Source organism: Phalacrocorax aristotelis, chromosome Z (genome assembly GCF_949628215.1).
Source record: "Phalacrocorax aristotelis chromosome Z, bGulAri2.1, whole genome shotgun sequence".
NCBI classification, from domain to species: Eukaryota; Metazoa; Chordata; class Aves; order Suliformes; family Phalacrocoracidae; genus Phalacrocorax; species Phalacrocorax aristotelis.
Genome location: NC_134311.1, coordinates 3,499,356 through 3,515,416, shown reverse-complemented (window position 1 = coordinate 3,515,416; position 16,061 = coordinate 3,499,356). Strand labels below are relative to the sequence as shown.

At 40.9% G+C, this 16,061-nt stretch overlaps 1 long non-coding RNA gene across 1 annotated transcript; it reads left to right on the top strand.

Moving 5' to 3' along the window:
* The first annotated feature begins 2,216 nt into the window (after positions 1-2,216).
* On the top strand, positions 2,217-15,488 carry LOC142050308 (uncharacterized). Its single transcript, XR_012657990.1, has 3 exons — positions 2,217-2,565; positions 3,013-3,161; positions 12,141-15,488. It is a non-coding gene; the product is annotated as an uncharacterized LOC142050308 (long non-coding RNA).
* Positions 15,489-16,061: the final 573 nt, after the last annotated feature.

Genomic DNA, 16,061 nt, shown 5'->3' with positions numbered 1-16,061 from the left:
CGTCATGGCTGAACATGAACTCCTCCCGCTGTCCCCTTCCTCCTTCTTGGACTCCAGGTGTGGATTGGTGATGGAACAGTAGTATTATTTTTTGTCTGTCAGCCTCTACATTTGTCATCCTGCTGAAGGAAGGATCTGAGCCTTCGTGTTTGCCTGTGCCAGCCTTAGAGAAGCAGCTGGAGTTGTTTGGCTCTGGCAAAGATGGTCATATTTTATCTTATTTTTTTCTTCCCCTGAGAAATCTGTATTCCAGGAATTCAGTGGTGCTCTCAGACAGCCTCTTCCTCCCTCCTGCAGCCAGGCTTCCACCAAAGGGAGCACATCTATGGCCTGACTACTGTGAAGAGACTGCCAGCGAGGGATTTGCTCTCTGAAGCATCCCCTCAGCTGTGCTAGTTTCACGGGAAAGCTGTCAGGATAATTCCTGATGGGATCAGAGTCCTGCCAGCCACTCACAGTTGCAGCACTTCGGTCTGCGCAGGATTAGGTGAATCAGAACAGCAATCTGCAATGCCATGGGCTTAAGCTTCACGGTGACATGAAGTTTTGCAAAAAGCTGCGTCTGGGAGCACGGTGCCATGCCTGGTGGTTGGCAGGGTGGGAATCAAAGAAGAAGGAGCAGCGAAGCAGCATCCGCTGAGGCAAAGCTGTGTCATCTGTGTGAAAATGCAGAAGTAGGTAGCGCGGTGGTATCCGATTGCATTTTGAATTACAACTCCTAGGAGACAGAGCAGCTGATAGTTTTCATAGTTTTTGAGACTGAGGGTATGATTTTGTAGGCAGAGGAGGTGCATACAAACTTTTCTTGAGGAAGGAGGTAGAGAGACGGGGAAATACCTTAGAAAATATACACCTATAACTTTTGTTGCTGTTTTTGCTGTTCTTAAAGCCTGAGAAAACAACATTTTTTGAGTGCCTTGTGAAGTTTGCAGAAGAGTGTGAATTTGTTGAGATAGTCATTACCTTGTCACTCCCCAATGGGCTTGCAATAGCACAATTGCAGTACTTTTTCTTTGCATCAATTGGCTACGCCTAACCAGTTTCTGTTGTGATACAGATAACCTATATAAAGCCTCCACACGGCTTCAGAAATATCTATATTTAAATATATACTGCAACGCTGGCTTGCACTACACTGTAGGCAGCAGGGAGTTGAGCAGGCAGAGTGCTTGTTGACAAGCCCTATTTTTGGGGAATTTTTGTTTGTGTTCAGAGAAACCTTCGGTCCCATTCCTTAGCAGGTAGCAATGGTGAGTCAGGCACAGTTTTTCTCTGCACACCAGCATCATTGCTGCACATCAGCCTGATGCTTTGGACAAAGAAACAGCCAGTCCTTCCTCCATATCCCTTTTATTGGGTATCTATGTCAAAAAAAAAATTGTTTTCTGTGCAAGGACCAGATCTTACGTCCTTCTGCATCTTCACCCTTTTTTTTTGCCCAAAGAGTGGGGAAGGTTTTCTTTTGCAATTTCTACCCCAGAATAGCCGTCAGTGATGTGGGTAGATACCACCATGATGGAGGTCAGCACAGATCAAGGCTTACAGGATTTAGTCATGAGTATGGGTTTTAAATCAGTAGATGAACTTTTAGACCAATATCTCCTATTATTTTCACCCCAAATAGGACTGTACCACAGAATCATAAGCTGCTATAGGGGCTTAGGGTTAGTTAACTGATATAGGATCTTATACTAGGACCCTGAAAAACACATCTATGCTTTGATTTAGGGCTAGATTTTGCTATTGAATCCCACACTTTAACAGAAAAGGCATATGAAAATCCAGCTTTCAAATTTGCTCCTCTGTAGCCAACTTTTTGAAACAAGCTTCAACTGCCTTTTAACTTTTTAAGAATAAACAAGACTAAAAGGCAACAGTTTTCTTTCAGAAACACAAAACAGCAGGAGCTAAATTTTATTCTCAGTTATTAATGGTGTTCTGCTGAAATAACAGTGAAGCTGTGTTGCATTTTTCCCAGCTTGGAGAGTAAAATCTGTCCCCAGGAGCTTGGAAAATGCCTGCTTTTTCCAAACTGCTAAAACTGTCAGTGCGGTTCTTTTATTTTCTGTTGTTTATTGAGGGTAGGGGAGGAGATAGGGGAAGAAAAGAATGGATTAATCTAGAATGACCCATAGAAAATATGCACTGACTAAACCTGTTTAGCTTTTACTTAAATAGTTTAAATAGAAAGCAACTCTTTTCTTAATCAACAAAATGAAATTATTATCAACAATAATACATTCTTGTAAGTGTTTGCCAACCCCACGTCTCAGCCAGTGCATTTTACTTGGAGCTTACAACATAAATCTCTTTATTTTTCAAAATGCCTGCTGTAACAGCCCTCTCTCCTCTGGTATTTGCTGAGCACGGGAGAGTCACTGTCTATCCTGTCCCCAGCCTGGCTGAGGCAGGAAGGTTATTAACCCTTTAGCATGATCTCCAGGGTAAAGGTCAGTGGCAGCCTGCTCAGCATCTACAGAGTCAGAGTGTGCTCTCCCAGATAAATAACGAATAAAGCTCTAGACAGCTTCATCGGGAGGACATGCCACCCATTTGATATATAAGGTAATTTTAGCACTTTTCTTAATCTGGCTGCCCAAATCATTTTGAAGGAAATGAAATACCATGCTTGCCACGTGGTGCTGCTCCACACAAAATGCCTTCTGCTATTTTCTTTTGTGGGCCATAATCGTTTCTGTCCCTGATTTGCTGTCCACATCCTGCAGATCCAATACTTCAGAAATGGCAAAGATGATCCAGAAAGTTTAAGGATGAAAAGGAGATTTTTTTTTTTTCTTTACCAAAACTCAAGAATCTAGGTTTGAATGCTATGTTAATTGTAGATTTTATGCAACATTTAGAGTAGGATATATGTTTGCCACCAGTATATGATAAATTTATGTTCAAAACTTTTCCACATATCTTCTAGTTTTGATAGTTAAAAAAAAAAAAAAAAGGTAATTAGTAGACGGTATTCTGGAATACCTGCTGCCAACTTTATTACTTGCCCAGAGACGACAGACAACCCCATCAGACTTCGCGATGAAACTCACAAACAGCTGAAGTTGCAGGGATGCAAAGGCTTACCAGGCTGCTCCGATGACTGAAAATTTAGTCACCAAGTTCCACTACTGCATGGGGGTCACTGCTGCTAAAAGCAAGTAGGAAGAGAATCTTTTTCTGTTCTCTCTGTTTTTTTCCCTCTCTGTTTTTGATGTACCATGGAAAAGAATCCTTCTTCCAAGTAAAATATTCTCTTTCCCTATAGTCCTCACAGAAGATGGATAAAGAAAATTATTTTATCCAGTGCCTGAATGATCTAAACCTGTGTAAGTGTCCATAACGTACTTTCAGGCTGTAAAACTCCTCAGATACTGTCAGGAGATTATCAAGATGCAAGCAAATTCCTGGCATCTTTGTCTGAAAAGCAAAGCCAACCTTCATATACCTTTTAATGGTCAGAGACAGCCTCCTTACCTCCAATTTTCTGATAAATAGCAGATTATTTACAGGTACAAAGATGATTTTCTCTTTAACACTTCTGACATATTTTGTTGCCAAAACCTTGATAGTTGGGATTTGGCAAATGTTCTCTGACCTGGTTCTGCTTCCCTTCAGAATTAAAACACCTTCAGCTCACCATGAAGCTGGCAAGGGCTGTGAGGTCTCTGTACCTTGATGATCATCCCACTGCTGGCTTCTGCCTAGAATTTGCTGACTTTGAATAACAAAGCTTAACAAGAAAAATCAATACATTAAAGGCTAAATATACAAATGTTTTGCAATCATGCAATGCTGAGCAAACTTCAGGCAAACAAGCATGCGTGGTATTCAAATTTCCATTAGTCACTTAGAGTGGAAAAACTGACGTGATTGTCAATTAGTGGAATGGGAGATTCAGCTTATTTAACCAAGAAACCACAATGCAACGATAGGCTCCTTAGTTAATGTCTCATTACTAAGTTACTTTGATATTTCTTGTGTTTATATAAGATCAGTCATCATTCAGGCACTGAAAAGCTATAGAATTAAATACATGTGGACTTTACCAAACGTAGGTCCGACCCCTCCTTTTCAAGGTTTCATCGCTTTTGGCAGGTCTATACAGCACTTAAGGTTAAGCACTTAAGGAGCTTATACCTCCTCGAACTGTTTAAGAAATACAGAAGAAAACACAGAGCATCTCCCTGCTGCTTCAGCACATGAACTTTCTTTCTCTTTCTCACTCAGATGAATGATTTGCTGCTTCCCAAACTGTGAGTCAAAATAGCTGTTTTTGCCTGTCTGCGCTGTGGTTGTGTTGCCAGCGTCCGGGGAACTAGTGTCAGCATGTACCTTATGCAAGCAGGGCTTGATAGCCGGTGCATTTTGAACTGCATCAAAGTATTTTTCATTTTTAAGGGAGATTTTTCAGAATTTTGTTGGGTTATGGTCACTGTTTTACACCCAAAAATGGTTTGTGTAGAATCACATGGGACAAAACAAGTCCTGGCTGGCTAGAAAATACAATTCTAGATAGTTCTGTCTCTATGCTCTGTACTAATGAAATAGTGACCGAGAAGGAATTAAGATTAAACAACTTTTGTTTTCAAAAAGCTGCTAAGCACTAATTCTTCAGAACCCTGGTAAGTTCTACTCCCTGTAACAGTGTGCCACGGCTTTTTTTAATTTAGGTTTTTGTTGCTCTTTGCCATTTTAAAGAGGCCCTATTCTTGCACCAGCTAGGATCAGGCTAGTGCCACCCTTGAGACATTAAAATAGGTGCTTTCCCAGATGCATCTGTGTCCTGCTTTGTGCGCTTTTCTGGTTAGATCTACTGCTGGACAAAAAAATAGCTCATATAGGAAACATATGTTTCAGTAAGAGGCCAGACATGTTTAGTTGGAAGGTGAGGGATCAGGATAAAGAACAGTCTGGTCTTGTGGAATTTTATCAAGAAAGGTGACTAACGCTGTTGGAGTTTGCCGTGTCTGAGCCTGTGCCGCAGGCAAGAGCTGTTCACGGACCTTTATCAGGATGGAGGTACCAGGGTGTTACTGGACACTGCCCATAAATGACAGGCATGAGAAGCCCTTCAGACATCTGGAGTTTATTTAACACTGGCTGCTTTCTGCATCCATGCTCTGACTCTGAGGAGAAACATTCTCTGGGATCCTCTGGTGATTCTGGGGTGAAGTGGTCCCTCCTCTCTGTACTCAGGGCTGATATCAGGCTGGTGAAGAGAGGACCTCTTATCAGTGAAACTCCAACTGCAAACAGCTGGGTCCAAAACCCACCGCACGTTTGGTGTGTCTCACATCATCCTCTAGACTGACAGGCCTCTTCCTTAGGTTGCTTACAGATCACATGAGCCCTGTCCCTGCCGTTCACAGCCAGGACTTTGTTTTTGGAAGAGTTAACCTGGCAGCCATCCCTGTGAAATAATGTAAAGCTAACCACTTTTGGTGCACGGGTAGCTTGCTTTTATCAAAAGTGCCGATGTAGCGGAAGAAGATACAACAAGTTTCTATCACAAACAAAAGCAAAGTGTCCAATTTTCTGCCAGCGTGTTCTGCCTTCATTTGGCTTTGAAAAGGAGCATCTGGAATTCTGGAAAGAATCTTGTGAGGCTATGGAGTCAAGAGCAAGCCTGCAACAGGCCTGGCTGATATGCATACCTGAGCAGAGCACTGTCCCTCCCTTAGAGATGTGAAGGCCAGAATCACAGCATTTCTTCTCCATCAAACCCCTCCATTCAAAAGCAGATGGTCATGATTGCCTAATGCTGAACAAAGACCAAGGCCAAATGAAACTGTTTTTATTCTTAGTTCTTAAATTCCCTCCAGGGAATTCAGAGAAAATATATTTTAACATAATCCATTTAGTGTACCAAGACCAGACACTCTGTATATTGTGATGCAGTTGATCTTTTTAAAAACAAAAAAAAAAAAAGAAAAGAAAAGAAAAAGATCTGCGTGACAGTGTTTTTATTGCTTTGGGTTTTGGGTTTGGGGTTTTTTTTTCTCATTATCCAATCACTCAACACAGCCAGCATATAAAGATATCGGCCAATGCCTTCATGCTACATCTGAAATACAGAACAGAGTTAATTGCCCATCTCCAGCAGTAGGATGTGCCAACGATCTGCCAAACAGCTTCCATAGTTGAATGGCTCCAAGTAATTCTGCTGACATCCTGTAAATAGGTGTTTGTGCAACGGCCCTTTGAACATAAATAAAATCAAGAAACATGATGAAATTATATGCTACCCTGCAAAGGTGGTGATTTTTCATTCTTCTGCCTTTTTTTATAACTATATGATAAACATTCCTTGTAAGAGTGGAGTAAGTTCTGAGTGTAGCTGGTTTCTGCTCTCCTGCCAGCTTTTCCCTTGTGACTTCTACCAGGCTTCTCATGATCTGTCAGATCAGATTGGACCCGGCCTTGTCTCTCCTTCAAGAGGACCTCTGTTTATTTGCTGTGCAGTGATGTCTCTCCTTCCTCTTTTATCTCCTCTTCCTCCGAAGACACTTACTCCTGCTAGCAGCTGGCTTAAGTTTACTACGGTTGGATCAGGTTTGCCCATTCAGCATCATTTGAGAACACCAAATTCCTGATTAGTTATATGCACTGTTATTATGCAGAGAGCTGGTTTCCTTCTCAGCCAAACCATTTCTCTCAGTCTTGCAGAAATCAGGCTCCTCATCGATGTGGAAAGTCTGGGTAGGCAGAACCAATGTGAGAACACAGCTGGAAAATAGTCATTATAGTGGAGACAGACCAAACAGAGGAAAAAGTGACTTGGAGGATCAGAGATTTATGTCATTTGGTTGTATTTGAAAGCCTCGGATGAATAAAGTCCTCCCTCACGCAAAAGATTTTATGTTCACTTCTTACTGGTTCCAGTGAAATTAATTTTGGATCAAATTATCTTGCCAAGTCTGAGAGTGAAGGTGGGATTTGGCATATTCCCACATGAAAATAAACTCCAGTGTTTTCTCATTGAATTCTTGATTAACTCCTTGCAGGCATTGCTTAAGGAGGAATTTTAAATAGGGTGATAACTAGGCAGAGGATGGGAGCAACTATTATCTCTGGGCTGAAATGTTACCAGACAGTACCAGTTACCATAGACTTGTCTCCTGTAGGAGGTGGTCACTCTATTTTTATTTTATTCCTATTCTTTCCCATGATTAACACAACACGGACTCCAAACGGCAAGAAAGCTGTACAATTACCTAATAAAACTTGCTTCCTAGGAAAGTATGAGGAGCAGGCTCATTATCTCTTTCCCTCCCAAACCTCTAAAAAGAGTAGATTGTGGAAAGGGATGCGATAGTCTTAAAATATTTATCCATTTACATGAACTGTAGAGCTACAAGAGTCCAAAAGACGGATAATTCTTCCTACCCAGGGCACGAAGAATGTGACTGAGATTTGCTTCGTGGCTGTGGCAGTGGGTTTGACTATATGGTTACTGTTGGTGAGTGACACAGGGGAAATGGGTGTTTTAACACAGACAAGGACCGTGCAGGTCAGCAAGCTCCAGCGTGGACCACTGTACTATGCAGTGCATACTGGTGGCCTCGTGTTGGAGGACAGAGTCTGTCCTGAGATGAGAAAACTCACCGTCTTCAGTGTGGTCTAGGTGAAGTTCAAGTATACTGAAATTCATGACAGCACAGCTTGGGAACTGCATGGTGTCTTGATATCTCTGATATCTGATAGATTCATGATACCTTGATATCTCTGTGGCGTTTGCAGTTACTGTTGAAAACCCATGGAGGCTGGGCAAAACGATGGAAGGATGAAAAAAAAAAAAGGAAAAACCTGCTGTCTACCTTGTTTAATTTTTAAAGAGGGAGAAAAGGGATAGATGACAAACTGTTTCGCAGCTTACCAGAAAATTCTGCAGAAACACTAGACAAATACGGCAGTTTATAAGTACCTAGAAGAAAACAAGGAGCTGAGATAACAGCCAACACAGATTTCTCAAGAACGAATCATGTCTAACCAGCTTAATATCCACGTTTGAAAATAAGGACGGCTTTCTTAACAGATAGAAACAGCAGATGTTACACTTTCTGCTTTTAGTACAAAATTGTTGTATTGTTTCATGTGTTTTTTGTTGAGGAAGCATGGTCAGCTGTAGGTGATGAGGGCTCGGTGCAATTTGGAAAACTATTCCCAGAATCCGGTAGCTTGAAGTTAGTGAATATGACCTCTGTGTGATACTCATCAATACTTTGCATTAATGATTGGATGATGAAATAAGAGTATGATCATTAAATTTAGAGGTAATATTAAGCTGGAAGAGAATGAGAATGTGTAGACAGGCTTAGCATTAAAACTGGTCCTGAGAAGCTGGTGAATACAAGGCAACAAGGACAAGTGCAGGGCACTGCATCTCAGTGGGAACCGTCATCTTTTCAAACACAGGAGGAAGAGCAACCGAGTTAGTAAAAAGGGACCCAGGAATGACTGTGGTCCACAGGTTGCATGAGTCAACAGTGCTGTTCGGGTGAGAAAGTAAGCACTCTCCTGGGAGTGAATTTAGAGGATAGTCTGTGAGAGTAAGGTGAAACAATCTTTCTTCTTCATCATTCAGTCCTTCAAGGTTTCCATGGCAGTGCTATGTTTTTGATACCGCACATGGAGGAAAAATAATTTGGAGACAATCAAATAAGTAGCAACCTGGTCACAGACCTAGAACAAAAGATCTCCAGAGGAAAAATAAAAAATGTTTACAACTTCACCTCACCAAGGCAAAGTAAGCCCTCCAATATATAAAAAAATATATTTGCAAAAGCCAAAGACGGTCTGTTCTCCCATAGGGATGGGAAATACATCAGAAAGCAATGTTTAACTTGCAAAAAGAGAGCTTTGATTACTAGTTAAGATTCTTCCTTAGGGATAAGGAAGTACTGTGCAGGAAAGCTGCTGAGCACTGGAGGCATGTTGTAGTTGTGAAGAACAGGTTAGGCAAATGTTCTTCAGGAATGACACGTGTGATTGATCCTGCTTCATTCAGAAGGACGGAAGATGCCCTCGTCAGGTTTATTCACATATTCTAGTCTCTGACATTGACCAGTAGTCAGGAAAATTTAAACTGAAGGTTCAAATTGAGTTGCAAGCCTCAGTGCGTGGAGGTAGATCAGGACTGGAGCAGCTGGGAGGCACCTTGTCACGGTTTGACCTGAAACCAGGACAACCTGCAAAACAAGCCTAGATTTTAGGTAAGATTGTGTTCATTTACACCTTTTCAGTTCTGCTCTCATACATAATAGGCATTTTATATCTTTTTGTGATTCTCAGGCTGACCCCAAGTACCCCAGCAGAGGTGTGTAGCTGGTGGTCAAAACCCAGCCAGACACACTGAATGTGCACAGCAGAATGAAATATTGTGATCTGGATGTCAAAGTACACACGACTGTTGAACTAAGCATTGACAGATTGGCAAGGGCACCTTTTTGTGTAACAGTTGCCCTTTTTTAAAAATAGCACACTTTGGTTTAGTAGTAAGTGAGCAAAAAATAGCCCTTAATTTGTCATGGAATTGTTTGCTTTCGATCAATCGTCCATATGCAGATGATTCAATGACTTATTTCAGTGTCTTGGTGGCAAGACTTACTTCAATTTTCAAATTGTATCTCTTTGTCTTTCACAGCGCAAACAATGGGAATGGAAACTTGCTTAAACTGTAATTATGAACATCGCTATTTTCTGCACTTTATTCAACTCCCAGCAATTCTGTGTTTGTTGTCTCTGCAGATGAACAGATAAATGTGCGCTAGTTTCACTGGAAGGCAACAGGATTTTCCTGTTTATGTCTGCATATATTTCTCAAAAAGTGATCTTTCCATAACATACTGATATGCAACTTGTCAGACTTTTCTTCATATAGAGTGTGCATGTACGAAAATGAAAACGCTACAGAAAAAAACAACCACTGAGAATGCAAACAATGTGAATGTAAAAGCTGACACTGCAAGGATGCTGCTTCCCATTAGCATTATCCTCACTGCCCATAGAAAGCTATAGAAATTAGACATTCGCCCTTCTTATTAGCAGGAGAATTGGTCTGCAATTACTCTCCTAAAGAATCGTCACAGCTGAGACCACCGTTATCTTCTGAAATGCATTTCATGCAAAAATCTTGGCAGATAAAAGAAACCAGAAGTAGAAAATCCAGGTAAAGAGAAACCTTTGTGTGCATACGGGTCTAAAAAAACCCAGAAACTAAATGCCACTTGCATGAGTGAATAGAATATGAAGTAGAATAGATCTAAAGAATTCAAGAAGAAAACCATTACCACTAGTGAAGTTGCATCTTATGACTCTGATTTCCAGCCTTTCTGCCTTGGCCAGATGGTCAGATGCACCTACGTAAAAACTTTCTTTACATAAGAAATTAACACACAAGAGACTTTTTTCTTCACAGAATACCAAATATTTTGGAATATTCATTTTACTGTGTAGCATTTTTTAAGATTTTGTGCATCTGGCTTTTAGTTTTTAATGTGATATCAAGAGAGCTGACAAATTGCAGTGGACTTATGAGCACCACGTTATGACATGATAATATTACAAAATTAATATTTTTCATGTAATTAGAATACTTAAGATATAACTGAGATTGATAGAAAAAAACTTAAATTTGTTTCAACATTCTCCTACAAAAGCTGTAGCACCTACAGTGTCCACTTGAAATTGCTGTACTATATTGCAAGGGGTGAATGAAACCTACCTAAATTTGCCAAAATAAATTATTCAGAGAGGTCAAGGTTACTATTTTTACTCTGCCATTCTTTGTCAGAAAATACTGAAAATATTTGTGAAGAGTTTTGTAGGTTTACAACTAAAAATCTGAAAGAATACCAGCATACATTCTTCCTTGACTTGTGTTGATATTTCTTAACCAGAGAGCTCTGGAAATAGTCTGGTGAAGTTCCTTTCCCCATTTCTGCACAGCAGTTTGATTTGGTACAGTCATTGTATTTTTTTAAAAAAAATCATTTTAAGAACTGAGATCATATGTACAAAATCATTGTCGTTTAGAGAAAATGTGGTGTTTTGTTTGCTTTCTAGTATGCCTCATCACACGTTAAGCTTTAACATCCATGTTTGTCAGCATGCTTACAGAAGCAATGATAACATTTTAAAAACGTTATTCTGTGATATCACTTTATTTCAGGAGTGGAAGACTTTTCAATTTAAAATGCAGAGAAATTGTGATTATGCTGGAGTAGTTTACCAAAAAGACACGTTTATAGCAGAGATTTTCACTGATTTAATGACACCACTTTTTCTGCTGACTTAACCTTATGGCATAAAAACAGTTCATATACACAAATCTGCAGCGTGAGGGCAGCTCTCTTTCTTCCCCTAATGTATCTATAGATGTTTGCATTCTAAACATAAATACATAATCCTTCCTGCCTCTAGCTGAGCTCTTAAATCCAATGGCATTTTGGGTTTTAAAGGCTAATTATGTACTTTGCAAGCAAATGTTCTGTTACTAATTTAAAATTTGCTTTTCATTAGTAGATATAATCAGACCTAAAGTGCATAACTTTGTTTCTTTCACTTTGAAGATCCCCACAGCTGTGGCCATCCTTTCCCTCTCCCATGACGCTGCATCCACAGTGTGGTCCCAAGCAAGGCGTCGGTGTTACAGCAGCCACTGAGTTATATCAGAAGGGAAGAACAGTCCACCCCATCTGCAAGGAGAGCTGCTGTTTTTGTCTGCTCTCTAGAAAAGATTAATGCAGCGCTGTGAAATCAAAATGTGTTGAGAGACTGTTCCCAGGCAAACAGCTGCTGCGTTTGATTTTCATCGTTGCAGGACTGATGAGATTTACTTTGGGCTGCTTTTTTTTTCCATTGGCACTGCGCCCAGTGATAAGAATTCTTGTCTTTCTGCTAGTTATATTTTAACCTACCTGTTGGTTTTCTTATTTGAGAAGTTAAATGGAGCAGACTTTGGGGGGAAGGTCTGAAGTAACTTTGCAGTACTACTTCAAAGGCACTTCTGCTGTTGAACACCCAATCCACTGATGGCTATAACACTTTAATGCGTGTAATTGCCTTATGTAATGTAGAGAAATTAATTAACAGATGTTCTGGGTACTTTACTGACTTAAAGTGGACTCTTTCTGCAGATTCATAAATGCACAGTGGAACTCAGCACTTTCCTTGCAAGCCAGAGCCGGGATCCTGGCGGTGGCTGTATTAGCTGGCGCTGGGAAACTATTTTTAGACCTTCAGCTATTTAGGTAATTGAAGCTTTTCCCACTTTCAGCTAATGCACTCTCTGTTGTGTAACTCGGCTGGTGACCAGCTTGGTGCAAGGGACAGAGCCACAGGAGGCACTGCAGCGCGCGTGGAGAGAAAGAGCTGCTCTCAAGTTTGGGGATTTAGTGGCCGTCAAAACAAAGAATTATAGTAAATGCATGTGGAGATGGAGGATTTGTTAAGTAAGTCTGAAAGAGCTGAAACACTGGATGATGTTTACTTACACGGCTGAAAATGCGTTAGTGTTATTAATTTTCTGCATAGTGCTACCAGCACACTCAGTGCTGCTAACCCAGGAGTACATGAGCATCTAGAGAGGACCACTTCGGTCTCTGAGGGTGAATGGCATCATTTCAGCAAGCCATCACCTCTGAGAAAAGGCCAGGTCGAAAACAGGAGCTGGATTCTCACCAGGTCCAATGTTTCCCTACTGCTTTAACCTTGCTGGCCTTCAAATCTCCAGTTTGAATGCTAGGCATGTGTAGGAGACGTCAGGTAGGTCTGAAGTGCTTCGCGCCTAAACCCAGAATCCAGCCCTCCTCTCTACAACTGGCCCCAGGAGCGTAATCCAGCAGGCACCTAACAATATAAGGCTGCTTAGAAAATGTGAGATCTTTAAGGGTTTTTGCTAAGTGCATTAAGTACCATGGATATGCTATGCACACGTTCAGTTCTGTCATCGGCATAGCCGTTAACCCCCATAGTGTCCCTTCACATATCTTAATGCACAGTCTCACCAAACTCTGTTCTCTCTTTCTCACAAACATAAAACATTTGAGCAGAGCAGAACGTTGAGTCATAAAGGTTGCTTCAGAAAACTGAAATGGTTTAGCAACCTCAGTAGCATAGTTAGTTTTTCTCTTGAAAGCTTAAATAACTCACTTGAAATAAAGGAAAGTACATTGGTTGACATAATACTTCCTCTACCAGCTTATATCCAAACCAGTAATTTTTCTGTGTGGTATTTGGGATTGTGGAATGTGTGGAAGACAAAGCTCACGTTTCTTATAATTTCTCTGTGGTTATTAATGAAAATGATAATTAAAATTACATAGCATATTCACCTATCTTATCCCCAAAAATAACTTGGCCAAAAATTGACTAAATCAGTATCCAAAGGCTTTAGTATTCCAGAGAGACATGGATAGCAATTTAATAATTGAAGGAGAAATAACATTTTTTTTCAGTGATTTGAGAGGCGGTTTTAATTAGATGCATTCTTAATGGAGTTTTCAGTATGTTCCAGGCAAAAAGATTCTCTTACAATATTTGGTTTACACCATCTAGCTCTCCAGCTTCAAAGTAAAAGCCAAAAATACGAACTAAAATATGTAACTTGTCCCCTGCAAAACAAATTCAAGCCTGTCATGGTGCTGGCCTGTACAAATCTGTCTTCACTTAAAAAGAAGTAGAATATGGCTTTCAAAAAAAACTTTGCCCAAAGAATTAATCACAAATACAATTCTTGATGTAAGGGATAGAGGGGTTTTCAAACGCTTTTAAGTCCCCAGAGCAGAAAACTAGATGCTTATCCTTCCTTTTGCTCCAAATCAGGCTCTCACTCCCTCTGAAACTTTAATTACAGTACTGGTGTGGTAAGTCAGGGAGTGCCATTTCAGCTCTGCTGGACACAAATCCAGAAATGATGGTGTTAATGGTAAGTTTAGCTAGTGCTGAGTTTTAGGATCCCTCCTATACTCTGTAAGTGAGCAAATATGACTTACCAGATGGTCTATATGTACATAATAAGTGTGAATTCAGGTGCATGAGATCCTACCTGTAGCAAGGAAACCGTTCCTCTGTAGTATAAACTCACAGTTACTATAAGGCTTGCCCAGGAAATTAATTTTTGTCTGTAGAGAGGAGTACAGTTGTAATGCTGGATTCAAAAACTGATCATTTTTTAAATGAGGACGTATAAGAATCTGGGTACAGTAAGATGTTTTTCCTGATCTCTATTGTTTCTTTTACTTCAGTAATATCCTTCTGAGAAGCACGTCCTTCTATTTGGGAAAAAAGCGTAGAATGCCTACCCAAATTCTATGTTTTTCAGAAAAAGAAACAGCCAGACCTGTCTAGCATAGCCCTGGATGGACAGAAATGCCTTAGCAGACCGTGTGGTTTTAGCTGTGAGGTTTAGAGCACGGATTTTGTAATTCAGTGCTTTCCACTTCTATACATCTTGGGAAGAAAGTGGAAAGGAGCAATACTGCGTCCTACAGAAGATGACTTGAAGAAATGTAAATCATGAGACAACTCTCTTGCAAGATCATTTGTTATACTAGTAGTGCCAAAATATTGTTACTGTCTAAAGAACTTCTGAATAAAGAAAGTCTTGTGGAAGATCTCCTTTAAAAAGTACAAATGAAACTGCAAATTATGTAGATTCATGACACCTTGTAAACTGGTGTGTTTCTGAGCCGAAACAATGAAAATACAAAAATACTCCGTAAAACTGGCAAATTATCACTTTGCTATTTTAGAAGAAAACATGCAGATCCTTAGATATAATTATTTTAATTCAATATTTGCCCTCATTGGAAAACAATAACAAAGATCAAACTTTAACACAAAATTTTGGGGTTTTTACTCAGTACCGAAACGCAAGAACTCTCTCAGCGCAATCTGACTTTTCTCTTTTTTCTCTTTTTTTAGGGGCTTCAGTTCAGTTCACAGTAGATGAGCATCCCTTTTCTGCAAAGCCACCCTGCAGGCACTCGGAGCTTGCCCTGCAGGCAGTGAGCGGGGAAGGACTGTTAGATCTGCCACAGCTTTAGGGCAGGAAACCTCCGTTGTGCTGCCCCAGCTGCAGAGTGATGCCCCCATGGGCTTTATGACGGATGGGCTGGTGAGGGCTAACAGAGCTGCGGCCGTATCCCTTCCTCTATTGCTTTTTCATGGGAAAAAGGTAGTTTGTTTCTACTGCACAGGCTTGCCTTCTGGCCCTCCCCCTGTGCCAACACATCGCACGTGGGCTGTCGCAAGGCTCCGGGAAGGAGGGGAGAGCAAGAGGGCAACTTCTTGTTAGAGCACCCTGAGGCAACACTTGTGCAACCGCTGCCTCGCTCGTATTTTCCATGAGCTACCAAGACATGTCTGTTGCCTTTGTTGTTTGTTTTGGGTTTTTTTTTTTTCTTTTTTTCTCTATGTAGCTATTTTATAACACAGGTCACGTGAGTCCAAAAAACAACAATAAAATATGTAGTTTCCCAGTATGTAGTTTCCCAGTAGTGATGACTTCTGGCAATGAGTTTCACATGTCCTAATCTGAAACAAAGGCAGCACAGGAAGGGAGAGTGACTCAGTCTCTGAGTGCCAGAAAATAAACACTGTCTAACCAGTCTTATCTGGTTTTTAGGAGCTCGAACAGGCATTTTGCTGGGCCTGGATTTCTTTCGCGTGGGGGTATGTGTTAGGGACGGTTGCAGTTTGTGAACAGAAAATGGGTTGCTAAATGCTCTTTAGCTGGAAGACTTGAGAGGTCCGTATGGTCTTCCCCCGGGAGATGGCCATATGTCAGGAAACTTCAATGCTTTGTTTTCTCCCAGACAGGTTCACCGGCACTTTTTAAGGAGGTTTGGGGACCAGGGGGAATGGGATTTCTGTTGGGAAGGAAATTTAGGGTACGGCTCACACACTGTCCGAGTCAGTATGAGCCATCTGCTGGGGGAAGCCACCTTACCTCCGCAGCAGCCCTGTTTCTCCGGAGCCTACAAACCTCCCAGCTGACCAACAGTTGTGCTGCCATGTGCGGCAGAGATGGGTGCTGCCATCTCCAGTGCTGTAAT